Below are 18,786 nucleotides of genomic sequence, written 5' to 3'. Positions count from 1 at the left end.
GATTCCATCACCAACCTTCTGCTCCAAATCTGAAAATATTCTATAGACTCCTATGTACCATCGCGATACAATAAATCAGAGCTTGTATGGAAAGTTGTAGGTGTTCATTTCGAGAGCGGAACGGGCGACAAATTGTTTAAAAGTGGTTCTACGAATCCCCTGTCAAGTACTAAAGAGTGAACTGTAGAATACCCATATAGCCGATACCTTGGGCTTCCCTTGTCCGCAGGCAACAGGCTGTAGGGAAAACGACAGAATACTTGATGAATGTTGGGGACCGAGCCTGCTAGGATCCTATACGTGTCAGAGACTTTCCAAAGATTGAAGATATTTTCCCAGTGCCATTAAAAATATCGCGGGAAGTCCTGACAGGAGGCAGCAGCTGCTGGAATGGTAGAAGGCGCTGACAAAGACGACGACAGTGTTCCATTCCTGGAGCTGATTGACTGCGAGACCAGAATGTTTAAACAATTGCTGGGAGACGTCAAAATCGAAGAGAGTATGAGGCGCGTTTTGCGCCTTTTAGGTGGTTTCTCATTTCAAAAATCAGTGATCCGCAGTGATCGACAGATCTGTTTTACTAAGAGGAATTAAACTGCTAGTGAGTTTCCCCTGTCGGTCGTGGACTTCTGGTAAGTTTTTCTTGTGAGAACTTAGTTTTATGTGGCGACGTTCTTGGATAAACGCTTCACGGATTTGTCGCGGTGTCAGATTTGTATGCTGTAGGTCTTATGGTACTTCAACTTTCATCACTTACACTGAATGAACTTGTGTAATTCCCTCTCGGAATTAATTTCTTCCATTCTTATACAAACAACTCCACTGGCGCCCAATGCAATAAAAATAAAATTGCTTGGTATCAACGCCACCTTTGTGCCTGGTGGAGAATCTTCGGTCTTCTCTCGTATAGTGATATCATTTGAATGTGAAAACGACCTTTCGTCAGTTATCGGAGGTGCCATGAGGCCCAACTACTTCTCCAATCAAATTCTGTTCTTATACAATACAGCAGCTTCGAGATTTTCGCTACTAAAACATTGTTACAGAACAAATTTCGCATTTGGAGTGATTTTCAATTGCAACTCTCATTTTGAACGGCTGTTTCGGCGAACAAGAAGCGATGTGGCATTTTCGCTATCGCAGTTTCACACCGGCCTGTTACCTCCGTGAATCAGTGTACTCCACACACTACATGAAAACCGAGATTACTTTCCGGATACGCTCGCAAAGAGCCGCATTTGTTATAGAAATACAGTAAGAAAATTCTTAACACTGTTTGGACCGTTTCAAAAAGATTTCAAGTGGTTTTTGCACCGATATGTCATTGTCCTAATATTAACTCTAGTCCTTAAACTATGCACAAATGTACAGAGTCGAGAGAGCCTTGTCATGTATTGCACCGTCTTTATGCAATGTTGTGAGACTCAAGAAGCCATGTAAGGTAAAAATAATGAGCTATTGTCGATTAGTCATGGCAGTTGAATATTTAGCGGCTATTAACAGAATGTTACTATCAAGTTAGTTGCAAGTAACACGCAGTGGCAATGTAACTCACCTCTGATACTGAAGTAGAATCAGTGCAGGCCAATTTCGACGTACTTCGTCACAATTTTCCCCAAACTTCTGAATCTGTAAGAAAAAATAATAACTTGTGACATCGTTTCTCATGGTGTTTACACAAGAAAACACTTTCCACTGACACATTAAAAAGATGTATACATAAAGATCGGAGCGACGAATGAAAATTTGTACCAACGCCGGGATTCAGTGAGTGAATAAGAAAGATGGTTCAAATGGCTCTAAGCACTATGGGACATAACATCTGAGGTCATCAGTGCCCCAGATTTAAAACTACTTAACCTGACTAACCCTAAGGACATCACACACATCCATGCCCGAGGCAGGATTCGAACCTGCGACCGTAGCAGCAGCGCGGTTCCAGACTGAAGCGCCTAGAACCACTCGGCCACAGCGGCCGGCTGAATAATAAAGAAACGACTTGAACAGTGGAAGAACAAGTCATGGGCTCTGCATCAAGACAATACATCGGCTCATAGCGCATTGTCTGATAAGAGGTTTCTAGCGAAGTACAGCATCCCAGTGTTAGACTACTCACCTTAGTTGCCTGACCCAGCACCATATGACTTTACTCTACTCCCCAAAGTCAATTAAAAGGAACAAGATCACCGGCCGTTCAAGTAATGAAGGAAACAGCGGCACGCGTCAACAAGGAGCTCACAGAAGAAGACTTCCAGCACTGTTTCTCCAATGGAAATTTCACATGGAGCATTGTGGAGACAGAAGAGGGGAGCACATTGAGGTGGCAATTACTCAATATTTATCTTAGCCCGCCCGGTTGGTCGTGCGGCCTAACGCACGGCTGTCCGGGCAGGAAGGAGCCCTTGGTCCCCGGCACGAATCCGCCCGGCGGATTTGTATCGAGATCCGGTGAATCCGCCAGTCTGTAGATAGTTTTTAGGCGGTTTTCCATCTGCATCGGCGAGTGCGGGCTGGTTCCCCTTATTCCGCCTCAGTTACACTATGTCGGCGATTGCTGCGAAAACAAGTTCTCCACGTACGCGTACACCACCATTACTCTATCAGGCGAACATAAGGGGTTACACTCGTCTGGTGTGAGACGTTCCCTGGGGGGGGGGGGGGGGGGGGGTGTCCACCGGGGGCCGAATCGCACAGTAACCCTAGGTTCGGTGTGGGGCGGCGGAGGGGTGAAGTGGACTGCGGTAGTCGTCTTGGGGTTGTGGACCACTGCGGCTGCGGCGGGGACGGAGCCTCTCCGTCATTTCTAGGCCCCCGGTTAACATACAATACGATACATACATATAAATATTTATCTTTCCGAAATAAAATGTTTTAGAGCAGTAGTTCCGTTATTTTATAGCCACACCTCGTATACGTAGATGTTAAACTGTTGTCCTTTGTAGCAGGCTGACGCAGGTATCAGCTACAAAGAGACGAGGGTCTGCCACCTGCGGTGGGACTGTAAAATACTGTGGTGTCCAGATCTACCGCGAGTTTGCTGACGCAGCATCACGCTCAGCCATTTGTGGCATTGGCTTCAAAGTATCCAGATGATTTCTTTACGGAGCTGCAATTTTCGGTTTGTAGCAAAGTGGAGGAGCCAGCCGGTCTGAGCGGCGCGCCTATTAATACTGCGGCGTCTGTCAGTGCTGGTCTCGAGCAGAGCAGACAAAAGAGCGAGAGAGGGAGAGACGTGAGACGGACGGCACGCGCTGGCGGCGTGGCGGGCGGCGCCGGCTTACAGCCAGTGTCGGGTGGCGCCCTGCAGCGCTGGGCCGCGTGCGCGTGGGAGGAGGCTGCCACTTCACGACCGCTGCTGAGTGTCTGTCCCAGTGAAACGGGGTGTCGAGCCTGTGGTGGCTGCGCAACACCGCTGATCGCTAAGTTCCGAAGACAGTTGCTAAGCACTCCGTCTTTAGGCCACGAGTGGCCTACCGGAACCATCCGACCGTCGTGTCATCCTCAGTGGAGGATGTGGATAGGAGGGGCGTGGGGTCAGCACACCGCTCTCCCGGTCGTTATGATGGCATTGTTGACCGAAGCCGCTACTATTCGGTCGAACAGCCCCTCAATTGGCATCACGAGGCTGAGTGCATGCCGAAAAATGGCAACAGCGCATGGCGGCTTGGATGGTCACCCATCCAAGTGCCGACCACGCCCTACAGCGCTTAACTTCGGTGATCTCACGGGAACCGGTGTATCCACTGCGGCAAGGTCGTTGCCCACAGTTACTAAGGAACAGAGATTGTGTCTGACACGAATAATCGCAGGCAATGATGATCGACATGAAACACAGTACATACGTTATAGAGGTAGAGTCGTACACTGAAAAGCCAAGTAAACTGGTACACCTGCTAATATCGTGCAGGCCCCCGGCGATCAAGCAGAAATGCCCCAACATGACATGGCATGGAGTCCATTAACATATGAGGCACTGCTGGAGGGAACTGACACCATAAATTCTGTAGGGCTGTCGATAAATCCGTAAGAAAGACGGGGTGGAGATCTCTTCTGAACAGCACGTTGCAAGGCATCCCAGATATTCTCAATAATTTTCATGTCTGGGGTCTTTGGTCGCCAGCGGAAGTGTTTAAACTCAGAAGAGTGGTCCTGGAGCCACTCTGTAGCAACTCTGAACGCGTGGGGTGTCACATTGTCCTCTTGGAATCGTCCAAGTCCGTCTGAATGCACAGTGGACATGAATAGATGCAAGTTCAAATGTTGAAATGTGTGTGAAATTTTATGGGACTTAACTGCTAAGGTCATCAGTCCCTAAGCTTACACACTACTTAACCTAAATTATCCTAAGGACAAACACACACACCCGTGCCCGAAGGAGGACTCGAACCTCCGCCGGGACCAGTTGCACAGTCCATGACTGCAGCGTCGTAGACCGCTCGGCTAATCCCGCACGGCATGGATGCAGGTGATCAGACAGCATGTTTATGTACGTGTCATCTGTCAGAGTCGTATCTAGACGTATCAGGGGTCCCATAACACTCCAAATTCACACGCCCGACACCATTACAGAGCCTCCACCAGCTTGAACAGTCCCTTGCTGACATGCAGGGTCCATGGACTCATGAGGCTGCCTCTATACTCGTATACTTCCATCCGCTCCATATAATCTGAAACGAGACTCGTCCGACCAAACAACATTTTACCACTCATCAACAGTCAAATGTCTTTGTTGACGGGCCCAAGCGAGGGAAAAAAAATGGAAATCAGCATATGGCATTATTGGCGTAAAGCTTTATGTCGAGCAGTCGTAAAGAGTACACGAGTAATCCTTTGGCTCCGAAAGCCCATATCGATGATGTTTCGTTGAATGGTTCGCGCGTTGTCACTTGTTGATGGCCCGCCATCGAAATCTGCAGCAGTTTGTGGAAGGGTTGCACTTCTGTCTCTTCAGTCGTCGTTGGTCCCTTGCTTGCAGGATCTTTTTCTTTCTTCGAAGCGATGTCGGAGATTTGATGTTTTACTGGTTCCTGATATTCACAATACACTCGTGAAATGGTCACACGGGAAAATCCCCACTTCATCGCCACCTCGGAGATACTGTGTCCATTGCTCGTGCGCCGATTATAACAGCACGTTCAAACTCACTTAAATCTTGATAGCCTGCCACTGTAGTAGCAGTAACCAATCTAACAATTGCGCAGACACTTGTTGTCTTAGCCAGCCGTTGTGGCCGAGCGGTTCTAGGCGCTTTAGTCTGGAACCGCGCGACCGCTACGGTCGCAGATTCGAATCCTGCCTCGGGCATGGATGTGTGTGATGTCCTTAGGTTAGTTAGGTTTAAGTAGTTCTAAGTTCTAGGGGACTGATGACCTCAGAAGTTAAGTCTCATAGTGCTCAGAGCCATTTGAACCATTCGTTGTCTTATATAGGCGTTACCGACCGCAATGGCGTATTCTGCCTGTTTATGTATCTCTGTATTTGAATATGCATGCCTATATAGTTTCTTTGGCGCTTCAGTGTATATTTACAACTAAAAACGATACGGATTTCACCACATGGGAAAGCAGGATAACAGATATAAATAACGTTCATGTTAGACACAGGTCAGACTCCAAGAATAAAAGGCTTTCAGTACGAAATATGCCCTCCTCGACCATTAACGCACATTTCGCACCTGTTATTCATGCTGGCTCCCAAACGGTCGAGGAAACCTTGGGTGATCCTGCCCCACACCTCTCTAAAGGCGGTTTTCAGTTCTTGCACGATACAGGTGGGTGTGTTCGTTGAGAAACGCGTGTGCAAAGAGCATCCCAGACATGCACTATAGCAGGGATGTCCAAACCGCGGTCCGCGGGCTGCATACGGTCCGAAGCAAGTATCAGAACGTCCCAAGATGTGATCATCTATCACACGATCGCTAAAAAAGTTTCCATAAAATTCTGTTATGTAACGTTATGATAAATTGAATATTTTCAATATGAAAACTCCCATACAGGATGCTATTCTGTAAATGGTCCATAGCATTTTCCCTCCTTGTGTTAAGTATATTGTGTGCTGCCCAAAAATACTAGTATTCTTCCTATGTGGCCCAGGTAAATGGTCCATAGCATTTTCCCTCCTTGTGTTAAGTATATTATGTGCTGCCCAAAAATACTAGTATTCTTCCTATGTGGCCCAGGTAAGTTCAAATATTGGTCACCCCAGCACTACAGGGTTTAGGTGCGGGGAGTAGCAGGCCAGTCGATACGTTCGATATCTTCACTTTCCAATATGTCCGACACCTCACCAGTCTTATGTGGGCGGACATTTTCGTCCATAAACAGAAAGTCGGAGTCTGCCGCACCTCTAAACATATGCACATGATCCAGAATAATCTCCCTGCTGTAACGGTACCTCGCACAAAGATATGCAGCGGTGTTCGACCATTGTGCGTAATGCTTGCCCACACCATAACACGTTGCTACATCGATGACGTTCATGAACATTCTGTGGTGTGTAATGTGTTTCCGTCTCTCCTCACATTAAATGGCGAACGGAGTCACTTGCCACAGTGAAGGGGTGTTCGTCGAATAACGTCACTCAGGAGCACTGTTGCTGACCGCAACCGACGTGCTCCCTACACCAACGGAATGTTTCTAAACGAATGGCGCGGTTTAACTGGGATGCGTTTAGCAGGCTTCGGAGCGTGCAAGCCAGACTGATTTAATCGCTGCGAAATGATTCTGGCGGAGACACGCCTACCGAGTAGCGTTTGCAAGGTCTGCCGCAGTCTGCCTAAGCCTGAGATGTTGTTCCTTTTCGCCAGAAGTCTGGGCCTTTTATACCATTAGGCAAGACTAAGCGGACCCTAGGGTGGCGAAATCGCAAAAAATTGAGCAAATGAGGAGAAAAAAAATTCAAAAAACCTAGGAAGAAAACATTTGTTGTTCTCAATTAGTTTTGAAGGAAGTGAGAACAAGGCATGAAAACTGAGGACTGCCCCCATAAAATGAGGACATCTTGTCACTTTTAATTTAATGATTAAATGTAAAATAGAAGATTAGCGTTGCTGTGCTATTGGATGTTGGTGGTGGGCGAAGGGTGGTGGTGGTGGTGGTGGTGGGGGGGGGGGGGGGGGTGGTATCAGGGAGACCGATGGTAGTGAAAATGAGGGGCCGTCGTTTTTCTATTCTCACCTAGGGCGTAACACCTAGCAATAGTCATGTCACTAGGGTGCTACGTATCGATCCTCTTGAGGTGTGGTGGTCCGTCTACGAGTAACGGCATGCTTTCGCATTGATTTCCCACCTTCAGTCGCCTTTTTTAATCTCCAGGTGACATATTTGAACATACTCATTACTGTGGCAACAGAAGTGACGCTTGCCGGCCGCGGTGGCCGTGCGGTTCTAGCGCTGCAGTCCGGAACCGCGGGACTGCTACGGCGGCAGGTTCGAATCCTGCCTCGGGCATGGGTGTGTGTGATGTCCTTAGGTTAGTTAGGTTTAAGTAGTTCTAAGTTCTAGGGGACTTATGACCTAAGATGTTGAGTCCCATAGTGGTCAGAGCCATTTTAGAAGTGACGCTTTGACAGGCTGCATGCCTTCCATCTGCTCGTCCACGATCGTAAACACTCAAATTATATCATGCAGACATGTCGCCGTATCACACGGAATGTCGCACTAACCACAACAACCTTCGCCTGTCGCCGTACAGCTTGATGTGTCCAGTGCACACAGGACGCTCGTGCACAGGCCTCGCTGCAGTTAACACGTCCCGCCCTCTAAATGGCTCTGAGCACTATGGGACTTAACATCTGAGGGCACCAAATGGCTCTAAGCACTTTTTTTTTTTTTTTTTTTTTTTTTTCATTTAACCACATTCGAAACCCACCGCCTTGATAACTATGGTGGGTTGTTAGCTAACTGACCTCAGTATGTCTGCAGCAAGTCATGGTCTCTTAGCCGTTGCAGATGTTCACAAATGGGACTTAACATCTGAGGTCATTAGTCCTCTAGACTTAGAACTACTTAAACCTAACTAACCTAAGGACATCACACACGTCCATGCCGGAGACAGGATTCGAACCTGCGACCGTAGCAGCAGCGCGGTTCCGGACTGAAGCGCCTAGAACCGCTCGGCCACAGAGGCCGGCTGTGGTGGAATTAAATGAGGTGATGCTAAGGGAATTAGGTTATTAAACGAGAAACTTGGTAGACGGGTTTGGTTATTTGAGCAGCAAAATAGTTGATGAGGGACGAAGTAGAGGATATAAAATGTAGACTAGCAATGGCAAGAAAAGCATTTCTGAAGAAGATAAATTTGTTGATATCGAATATCAATTTATGTATTAGAAAACCTTTGCTGAAGATATTTGTCCGGAGTGTACCATGTATGGAAGGGAAACATGGACGATCAACAGTGTAGATAACAAGAGAAGATTTTGAAATGTGGTGCTCCAAAGAATGTTGTCGTTTGGACGGGTAGATCACGTGACTAATGAGGAGCTACTGAACGGAACTGGGGAGAAAAGATATTTGTGGCATAACCTGACAACAAGGGATCATCATACAATGTAGGCTTTCACGGCCGGTGTTGTCTTGAGTTGAAACTTCCGGGCTGAGAGGCCGTGGTCGATGTATAAAATTTCCTCCTAACGTTTCGTCTCCATCTGCGGGAGACATCTTCTGAGGTTTCCTGCAGATGGAGACGAAACGTTAGGTGGAAATTTTATACATGGACCACGGCCTCTCAGCCCGAAAGTTTCAAGTGAAGAAGAAGGGATCAGTTGATTGGAAGCATCCTGAGACATCAAGGGATCACCAATTTAATACTGGAGGGAAGTGTGGGGGATAAAAATTGCACAGGGAGACCAGTAGGTGAATATAGTGAGCAGGTTCATAATGACGTAACATGATGATGATGAAGAGGCTTGCATAGGACAGAGTTGCATGGAGAGATGCATCAAACCAGTCTTCGGATGAAGGTTACAACAGCAGCAGCAACAGCGACGACGACGACAACAAGTTAAACAAGTTTGTTTTTGTAACTGATGCATACAAATATAATAATAATAATAATAATACCTGTAACCTTTAGAACTTCAAAGAGTGTGTACCGGTGTACCGAAAGCGTGTTGCTGCAGCCTAAGTGTCTCGATACAACTTTGTCGTGGACTTTGCTCATCGGAATGAACTGGAAGAAGTGCAGCGGAGCGGCGTGCAGACGCGGCCAGGGAAAACTACCAGAGGCGGACGGCGGGGCGTGGGCGTGCTGTCACTGGCTCGCAGCTGGCCTCCAAATTAGTGGCGGGGGCGGAGCGGCGGCGGCAGCGCCGCGCTTTTCACGCGCGCCCGCCCGCGGAGGTGGCAGAGGCGGCCGTAATCGGCGAGTGGGAGCGCGGCCGGAGTGCCATTAGCGCGCCAGTGCCGGAATCAATCCCGCGGCCAGACTCGTCCCGTGTGGGCGCGACCCGGCCCCACACAGGCACAGTCACGATTTGTGGCCTTTGTACCCAATAAAAACCGACAACCCTGCGGATAGTTCACGGTCGCCTACCCAAAGACAAAACTTCTCACTCTGTCCGTGTATGGCTGTCGATTTCCTTCCACCACCTTGTGTTGTTTTGAACACGAACTTTGAGTTGGACTCTGAGATGCGTGCGATTAATCCAGTTTCGTTGTTCATTGCTCAAAATAGGCAGGGATACCGTCTTGACTCTCGGCGCAGCGTACATGTTTAATGTACCGCTGTATTAATGAAAACTGCAGCCCCGAGAAGGATAATAAATAACAAAACTTTATGTATTATGCACATACAGGGTGTTCCATTGATTTTAGTCCCAAATTACTTTTTGTCCAAAAGCAAAATAAAAACATACCGCTCAAAAATTGCGTAGCTACCAAGATGGCAGTAACTGGCAAGATTTCCCTTTTTGTAACTTATTTCGGTACAAAAACATGAAAAAAGTACGTCTTTTTTAAATAGCACCCCACATTTTTTATTTGTAATCCATTATTTCTCCTCAACAATTGCTCAGAAACGTATCAAAAAAAATGGTTCAAATGGTTCTGAGCACTATGCGACTTAACTTCTGAGGTCATCAATCGCCTAGAACTTAGAACTAATTAAACATAACTAACCTAAGGACATCACACACATCCATGCCCGAGGCAGGATTCGAACCTGCGACCGTAGCGGTCGCTCGGCTCCAGACTGTAGCGCCCAGAACCGCACGGCCACTCCGGCCGGCAGAAACGTATCACCGAGTACCATTCACGAACTGAAATGTGCTCGTGGTTAGGGCTTCCCGTCGTGTAGACCGGTCGCCTGCTGTAAGTCTTTTTAATTGGTGCCATTTTGGCGACTTGCGTGTCGATGAGGATGAAATTACGATCAAGACAACACAACACCCAGTCCCCGAAGGGGAATCGAATCCGGGTCCCCCACATGGAATTCTACCGCACTGACATTTATTTTTAAATTAAGGGCCTGAGAGAAGAGTCGGATGCAAAGAGGGCAGGGTCGTCTTCCGAGGCCTGGCCACAATGTCCCGTTCCCGCCCTCTCAGAGCCATGTAAGGAAAGGGGTTCGATAGGATCTAGAGAACTTTATTGAATCAAATACACTTATTATTATTATTCTCGTTTTTAATGGCACCTTTTAGCTATGGAGTTGGAATGGTACGGTTCACTCAGTTTTGCGTTGCTGGGGATACCTACTTCATGAATAGATCCCGTCACGCTGATAGTTCGCAACTACTGTTGCCGTATTCCGACTTGACGGTTGCCTTCTCGTAGTATTCTTGATGCAGTCGTCCTGCTATGCTGTACCGTGGGACTTCTTTTTTTCTGCAGAAGGGCCGACGGCTGTAAGATAGCTCATATATATAACTACAAGCTACGAAATCATGTAAGTACTGTTTAAACAACTCTTCTGCATTCAACGTTTCTAAGAAACTATTGCAACATCGAGTGTAAAGATCATTTTATTTACTACACGCTCGTAGCCAGACCCCTTCTTCTCAGGAGTCCACAGCATCCCCAAAGCGCGACTGCAAAGTGCAAACGACTTGTCCTTCGCAAGTAAAGACAATGCCTTGTTAATGCACTGTGCTGCCATTTCGCGTTTCATACGTGCACTTAAGTCCAAAAAAATGCGGATATAGTGTGCCGTTCTTCCTACACTACTAATTAAAATCATGTTACTCCAAGATCATCTTTCATTGCTACAGTAGAGGGATGTGACATGTTGCTATATTAAATAACATCATATGCCGCTACAATGCACATGACTTTATTAGAAACGGAACACACAACTGTCTCTAGCCGCCAGCGGTGACCGAGCAGTTCTAGGCGCTTCAGTCAGGAACCACGCGACCGCTACGGTCACAGGTTCGAATCTTGCCTCGGGCATGGATGTGTGTGATGTCCTTAGGTTAGTTAGGTTTAAGTAGTTGGCTCTGAGCACTACGGGACTCAACTGCTAAGGTCATTAGTCCCCTAGAACTTAGAACTAGTTAAACCTAACTAACCTAAGGACATCACAAACATCCATGCCCGAGGCAGGATTCGAACCTGCGACCGTAGCGGTCTTGCGGTTCCAGACCGCAGCGCCTTTAACCGCACGGCCACTTCGGCCGGCAGGTTTAAGTGGTTCTAAGTTCTAGGGGACTGATGACCTCAGATGTTAAGTCCCATAGTGCTCAGAGCCATTTGAACTGTCTCTGCCTCTCTTGTAGTAGCAGACAGAGCAGATACCCGGGAAAACGTAAGTCGTCTACTTACTGGAGATGTCAGTAAATAAATGGAAACACAACCAAAATGCACACCGGTCACTCCGTCAGCCGCATGTAGTTGAAGGTGTCTACGAGTACAATGTTCCCCGACGAAGAGAGGGTAGAGATGATACTCATCTATGGAGATTTTAAGTTAGATGAACAGTAATTGCAGTAGTGTTTTCTTATTTATGTGTACATGTAGTACACTACTGTATTACACTCTCCTTAGATGAGTACCATTCTTACCCTTTCTTAGTCGGTGTACATGGGCCTTAAAAGAGAAATGCAACGCATTTTTTTCTGAAAGCAGGTTGGTTTTATTAACGAATCTCATACACCATATTATTCCCCTCGTTTCTGGGTACAAAACTGTGTTTTTGAACATAAGCTACGTTCAGTGCGACAGCCCTACGCCACCTTACTGATAAGGGCTGTATCCTACTGGTCGACGTCGGAGCGAATGTCCTGCTGCATCAATAACCTCCCCGTGTACTGCGTTCCGCGCATTGCATCCTACATTGAGCAAAACAGATGGAAGTCGAAAGGTGTGAGATCCCATCCGTGGAACAGATGAGGAAGAACAATCCAATGAAATTTTGTGTGCTCTTCTCGGGTGCGCAGACTTTTGTGAGGCCTTACGTTCTCAAGGAGAAGGAGAAGTTCGTTTGCATTTTTGTGGCGACGAATACGCCGAAGTTATTTCTTCAATATCCTGAGAGTAGTACATAACACTTCAGAGTTGATCGTTGCACCATGAAGGGGGGACATCAAACAGTACGACCACTTCAGAGTCCCACCAGAAGCCCGTCGCCATGACTTTTCCGGCTGAGGCTGCTGTTTTGAACTTTTTGCCCGGAGAAGAGATGGTATGGCACCGTTCCATGGACTGCTGTTTTGTTTCGGGTTCGAAGTGATCAACCCATGTTTCATCGGCTGTGACGATAATCGACAGAAAATTGTCACGATCAGACTGCAAACGCGTAAGCAATTCCGCACAGATGGTCCTTCGTTGCTCTTTACGGCCTTCTGTTAGGCGGCGAGGAACCCAACTGGCATACACCTTTCAGTACCCCGAGAGACGGATGAGTGTGTCAGCACTACCAACAGAGACGTCCAGTTGTGCATCGAAGTGCTTGTTTGCGATCCATCGCTCACCTCGAAAGAGAGTGTCCGCACGTTCCAACATTGCGGGAGTCAGAGCTGCGTGCACGCAGGAGATTGGTCAGGTTTGCGCGACCTTGTTGCCATGCTGACAGACGCCTCGCCATCCAATCAACGTGCTTTTACTCCCTGCCGGGTTTCCGTAGTAGCACTGCAAGCGCTTACGAATATCTCCAATGCTCTGGTTTTCCGCCAAAAGAAACTCAGTGACACCTCTCTGCTTGAAACGCAGATGACATTTTGAAGGCTACGTGTAGCGCTACCACCTATTGGAACTTCACGAAACTGTGCGGGATTACTGCACGATGTCCCAAAACAAATTCCAGATTTTTTCAGCCTAAATGGGCTGAGAAAAAAAGTGTTGTATTACCTATTGCACACGCCTCGTATATTGTACTCGCTCAAACCTTCAACTGGAGACGGTCGACTGCACGGCCGCTGTGAATTTTCCTTGTGTTTGCATTTGTTTACTGTCAACTCCAGGAAGTGGACGAGTTTACGTTGTTATCCCGGGTATCTACACTGTGTAGCAGTGGAGGACCGTCGAAGTCACCATGAACCACCCCGAGATTGCGGTTTTCTTTTCGCCGCGCGGGGTAGCCGCGCCGTCTAGGGCGCCTTGTCACAGTCTGCGCGGCTCCCCTCGTCGGCGGTTTGCCCCCGATCAAAGGACACAAAATACAGTTCAACATGCAAAAAGTGTAACAAATTTGTTTGCAAGGAACATTCTGAAATAGTTACTACTTGCAAAATATGTGCAGATGACTATGGTACGGATTCCGGTTAGAATTATGTTTCCTGTTGAGTTGTTCATCACATTTCTGTAAATTTGAAGCCATTGTGAAACATTTATGATGAGAGGCACCCACGTGCCTTGCTCATACTGTGGCATCAAGCAGTCAGGCTTGCAAGATGAGTGGTCTGCCAAGCGAGTGGATTCATTCTTATTTATCGAGTAACATGAACTCTCGTACTTACAATTAAGTCACTAATCAACCTCCTGTATGAATAATACGCAACGGAAACATGCATCTGACTATCAGTAATTTACAGAACTCTGACTGTTCACTACGCACTGGCAATACCGCATTTTCTTTCCTTTTTATTTAACGGCTTTTATCAACACGTGGCCATCGCACTGAATATGAGTGGCGCACACATTATAAATTCTGGATATCATGACAACATACAATTTGAAGGAAAAGGCCACCAATCTTTTCTTTTCACTATCTTATTTATTCCGATAAATTCTATAACCTAAACACACAAATTCTATAACCTACAACAATAACACATGAGAAATTTCGCCCAGTGGGCATGGCTTAACATTGGTGATTTTCTACCTTATGGTCTCGTAATTATTTAACGCTACAGTGCACTTTCTGGATAGGATGGTGGATCTTTTATTATACCTCACACTTCGACTCTCACAATCATCATCACGAAACTTTCCTTCAGACCGAGTGGTACCGAAGGAACAAGCATAACCCACTAATCTTTTGAAACTACCTCGCTACTCTCCCATGCAAACCACACATACCCAAATTACATGACATACACCACACTACAATATGAAATACTACACAGGAAATAGTCACAACATTATCACTTTCAGCTTTCCCACTTCAATTAATATTTATCCCAGTTTCACACGACACTGCCCTACTTCGTAATTCTACTTTCCTACTATGAACTCTGGAGATATATGTACGTCTTCCTGTGCAATGCAAGCCAAGTGGCGTTGCTGGATAGACGGCCGACTCACCTTGTTTCTCTCTCAGAGTTTGAATCTAGCGTCACACGGAATCATATCACGCAAAGTAATATTAAGAACGTATTCATCACACACGTGAGTCCTCAACTGATACCATGGACGAGTACTTCTCTTTATCTTTTGTCTCATACACAGTTTGAGACTCACACAGTACTCACCACGTGGAAGTACTCGTCTCTAATTTCAAGTCCTGCACACGCCATTTCTTAAATATTTCAACTTATGGTACACACGCTATTTCTTAAATATTTCAACTTATTGTACACACGCTAGTAATTCAGCTTAACTTAAGCACACGGAAGTATTTCAACTTATTGCTACACGTGGTTTCATTGTGACCGTTGGTCACTTCAGAAGATTACTACGATCCCATTAATATTACCTGCCTGACATTTAATTCTCCCCACAAAAGTTCCTGAAATAGAGAAATTATTATTTCAAACTACTCTTAAATATTCCACATGCATACCATGTCTCCACTCTTTTGTCTTTACGGAGCACAACTAAGACAGGTCTTAACAGCACAAGATCCAGCGGCAGAGTCCTGAAACATGGCCGTTCTTCAGGTCCTCTCACACCTCTGTCGAAGTGGGGGAGCACCTTGCTACCGTATTGGTCAGCCACATTTCAGGCGCTCAAAGCTCAGGTAAATTTCATCTCTTTGGTCCCACCAAAGGTGGCCAAAGGATCGTCAAGAAGATGATCATATATTCACATTCATTATCTGCGGTTAGCAGACGACCATACATTCATTCATTTCACAGATCTCACCAAACTGGACGTAGGGATTTATTTTGTGGGAGTGCACATGTGATCAATTAAATAAATAAATTGTCATTCTTTCCCACACTGGTATCCGGCTTCGCTGTATTAATTGAAATTGAGTTATTTTACAAAAAAAATATGTTGTTCTGACAAAAATAATGAAGTATGTTGTACCTATTTTCACTGTCGGGTGGTACTGTACCCTTTCAATGAGTGAAACAAATTATGACTTTGAGTAATATTGTAACTTCTGATATGTAATTACTCTGCCATATGTAATTTAATTCTACTATGTACATACCTGTTAAAAAGCTGTGAAATGTGTCTAAATGATAAATAAAATGTAAACAAACGGTATTAAACGACAGTACGTTGTTCTATGAATGATTAGTACATGCAGTCAATTATATATTGATTGGGGTCATGTATGACCCCAGATGGAGTACTAGGGAAATTTTAGCAGATGAGTCCTAGGGTTAATCTGCCAGGAAATTTCATGCCTCATTACATTTGAGCTCAGAATATTTTCAAAGATTCTACAGCAAATGGATCTCAAAGATACTGGACGTTAGTGTGTGTTTTACGTCTGATACGTTTCTTGTAGCTGGGTGTGACCTCTGCTTTCTTCAAACTACTGGGCGCCGTTTTTTGTTCGAGAGACTAATGATAGACTATCATTAAAAATAGGCAGATGGGCTAGTTCAGACGGAAACCTGGTACAGAATCTGATAAGGATTCCAGCGAGTCCTGAAGCTTTGTTAAATTTTAGCGATTTCACCTGTTTTTCAGCATCTGGGCGCCAATATCTGTATCATTCATCTTTGCAGTGGTGCAGGTATTATGTAGGGGCAATACTGTGCTCCCGGATAACTCTGCATACCATTGTCGTTATTTTATGTGGAAGATTGTATACTGAGTAAGATATACCTTAGGAAAACAGTAATCATCGTAACTTACGTAACAAAAAAGAAAAAAGGAATATAGCAGAACGTTATGTAGGCTATTGGTGGCACTCTTTATCATCTTCCTGCAGTAGGACCGTTTGTTTAGTTGACAACTTGAACGGCGGCGTCATCGCAGCTCGGACGAGCCGCACAGAACCGCACTGCAGGTGTAGGGAGGAGGAAGCTTGGACTCGGGGTGCAGTTAGTGAGCAACCAGTTTCCGGAAACACTGGGCACATACTTCACAGACTTTTGTCTGGGTGCAAATTTCACTGAGTGGAGTTTACGTACATCCAGTCTAAGTGTACTGCAAGGACATCATCTGATCAAGACGGAGAGTTAGGCGGGAGCCATAAGCGTTCACAATAATATTCTTTTCGTTGTCGGAATGAAAAAATATTATCTTCAATTACTATTGCTTCAGTCGGTAAAACTACCAAAAGCTGTAGGGCACTCTGTTTCATTCTTGCCTTTATGAGAGTTAATAAAATCGGTGCGATGCTAGTTACTTTCAAGAGACTTGTCATGTTCTAGAACTTCGTTTAGATTTCGCGAGGCATGCTGCAGGGAACACCGTGCAGTGAGGACTAATATACTGAAGATAAACTGCAACAGTGTTATTCAGTACGGAAAACTACAAAACTGCATCGAGAAACCGTTGTAGTGCTTCTTTACAGCTCGTAATTAGCCCACGAGTGAGGTCACGGCGGCGTAAAACGCCCCCCTGGCATCGTAAAGCGCTAACGAGCGCTGGGCACATCAAAATGACCGAGACTGAGCGCTCAGCTCCCTCTGCACGGCGGTATGGCTGGCAGGCACTCGCCCCGTACTCGCCTCGTTGCCGTCAGAGGCTGCAACTGAGCCACGCATTCTTAGCGCTGATTAATCGCCTGTAAAACAATTCAGGAACTTCTGCGTCGTCTCCTGAATGACTTGAAGACCTCCATAAAAGAAGGCCGTTCCTCACATTTTTGGCAAAGCTGAATTTTCTCTGGAACAAAGTGGTACATCACACGAGAGATGCTACCATAGCAACAGATGTCTTTCTTCCTGTTCACAAGTTCTAATTTTGAAGCTGGTCATCCTGGAAGAACGTTGTATTTCAAGCGGTATTGTATCATTAAGTAAAAGCATAGAATAGAAAAGAGATCCGTCTAATTGGAAGCAGAATGCCAAGAAAAGTAGGAGGTACAATGGAAAATCTTGTATTTCTACAGATGGTAAAGACGTGCCTGAAAAAAAAAAATGTATATGAACGTTGTATATCATTATAACGTAAAACAGTACGCTAGCATTATTTTCTTGGTCTCGGCAAAACTACAACTGGACAACGATACTTTTATACAACTACCTTGTTCTGACAGGATATTTTATAACAGTAGACCGTAAGTTTGTTTCGGGGCATAGCTTTCTGTCTTGGGACTGTACTTTTGCGTTAACCAGAAAGAAGAAGGTAATTAATGTTTTTATTATCTATGATAATAATAATATCTGAAGCTTTTTTAGGTACATCTTTCGTTACAGGGGTAATGAGCCAGAATGAGATTGTTGCTGTCAATGTTCTCGAAATAATTATGAATTCTGGCCCAAATCCGAAAATGACTAGTTACACTGCTGAATATCAATGCAGATGATCCAAATACAGTGTGTCTGCGTCTTATTATAATGTCATTCAACGTTGAGCATATCATTCTCTACTAAAAACAATCAACCTCAAGTTAATATCCCTATACGTGTGCAGTGGTTGTGTAATCTCCTCAGTACGCTGCAAGTGTCAGCCGTGGTCAGAACAGTGTTTTGCATAGTTGTGAGTGCGTTATATCGGAGAAAAATGAATTAGGTCGTGGGAAAATTGTTGGTGTTCGTATGGTGGGTTCGTTGTAGCTTTTTCCTCTATTGGCAGGCAAAATGAGGGCCTTGCTGGATTGATTTGTGTGTGTGTGTGTGTGTGTGTGTGTGTGTGTGTGTGTGCGCGCGCGCGCGCGCGTGTAAAATTTATGTGCAATACAGGAAATTTTGTATGAACTTACCTTCTGACTAAAAAGTTAAATTTATTTATCCTCTGTTTAGGTTTTTTCTTAGTTATTGTTTCTCGTCTTATTTCGAACTAGACTTTTTTTTGGAGGTTAATTAAGTAAATACACAGTACTCTTTCAGTATGCCAAAAAATATATTTTGTGAATACTTTCCATTATTTCTGCCATTGTGTCCCAACATTAATATATATATTTTTTTTACATAGAACTTTATTTCACAACGTACTTTTACACGATATGCAATGTTATAGTTAAGATAACTTTTTAAGTATTGTGAGATTTGCTAAATACATAATGAGATTTTCACTCTGCAGCGGAGTGTGCGCTGGTATGAAACTTCCTGGCAGAAAA

At 45.4% G+C, this 18,786-nt stretch overlaps 1 pseudogene; it reads right to left on the bottom strand.

Annotated features, from left to right (window-relative positions):
- Positions 1-3,644: 3,644 nt before the first annotated feature.
- On the bottom strand, positions 3,645-3,762 carry LOC124614398 (annotated as a pseudogene).
- Positions 3,763-18,786: the final 15,024 nt, after the last annotated feature.

Source organism: Schistocerca americana, chromosome 4 (genome assembly GCF_021461395.2).
Source record: "Schistocerca americana isolate TAMUIC-IGC-003095 chromosome 4, iqSchAmer2.1, whole genome shotgun sequence".
NCBI lineage: Eukaryota > Metazoa > Arthropoda > Insecta > Orthoptera > Acrididae > Schistocerca > Schistocerca americana.
This window is presented reverse-complemented; position numbering and strand designations above follow the sequence as displayed.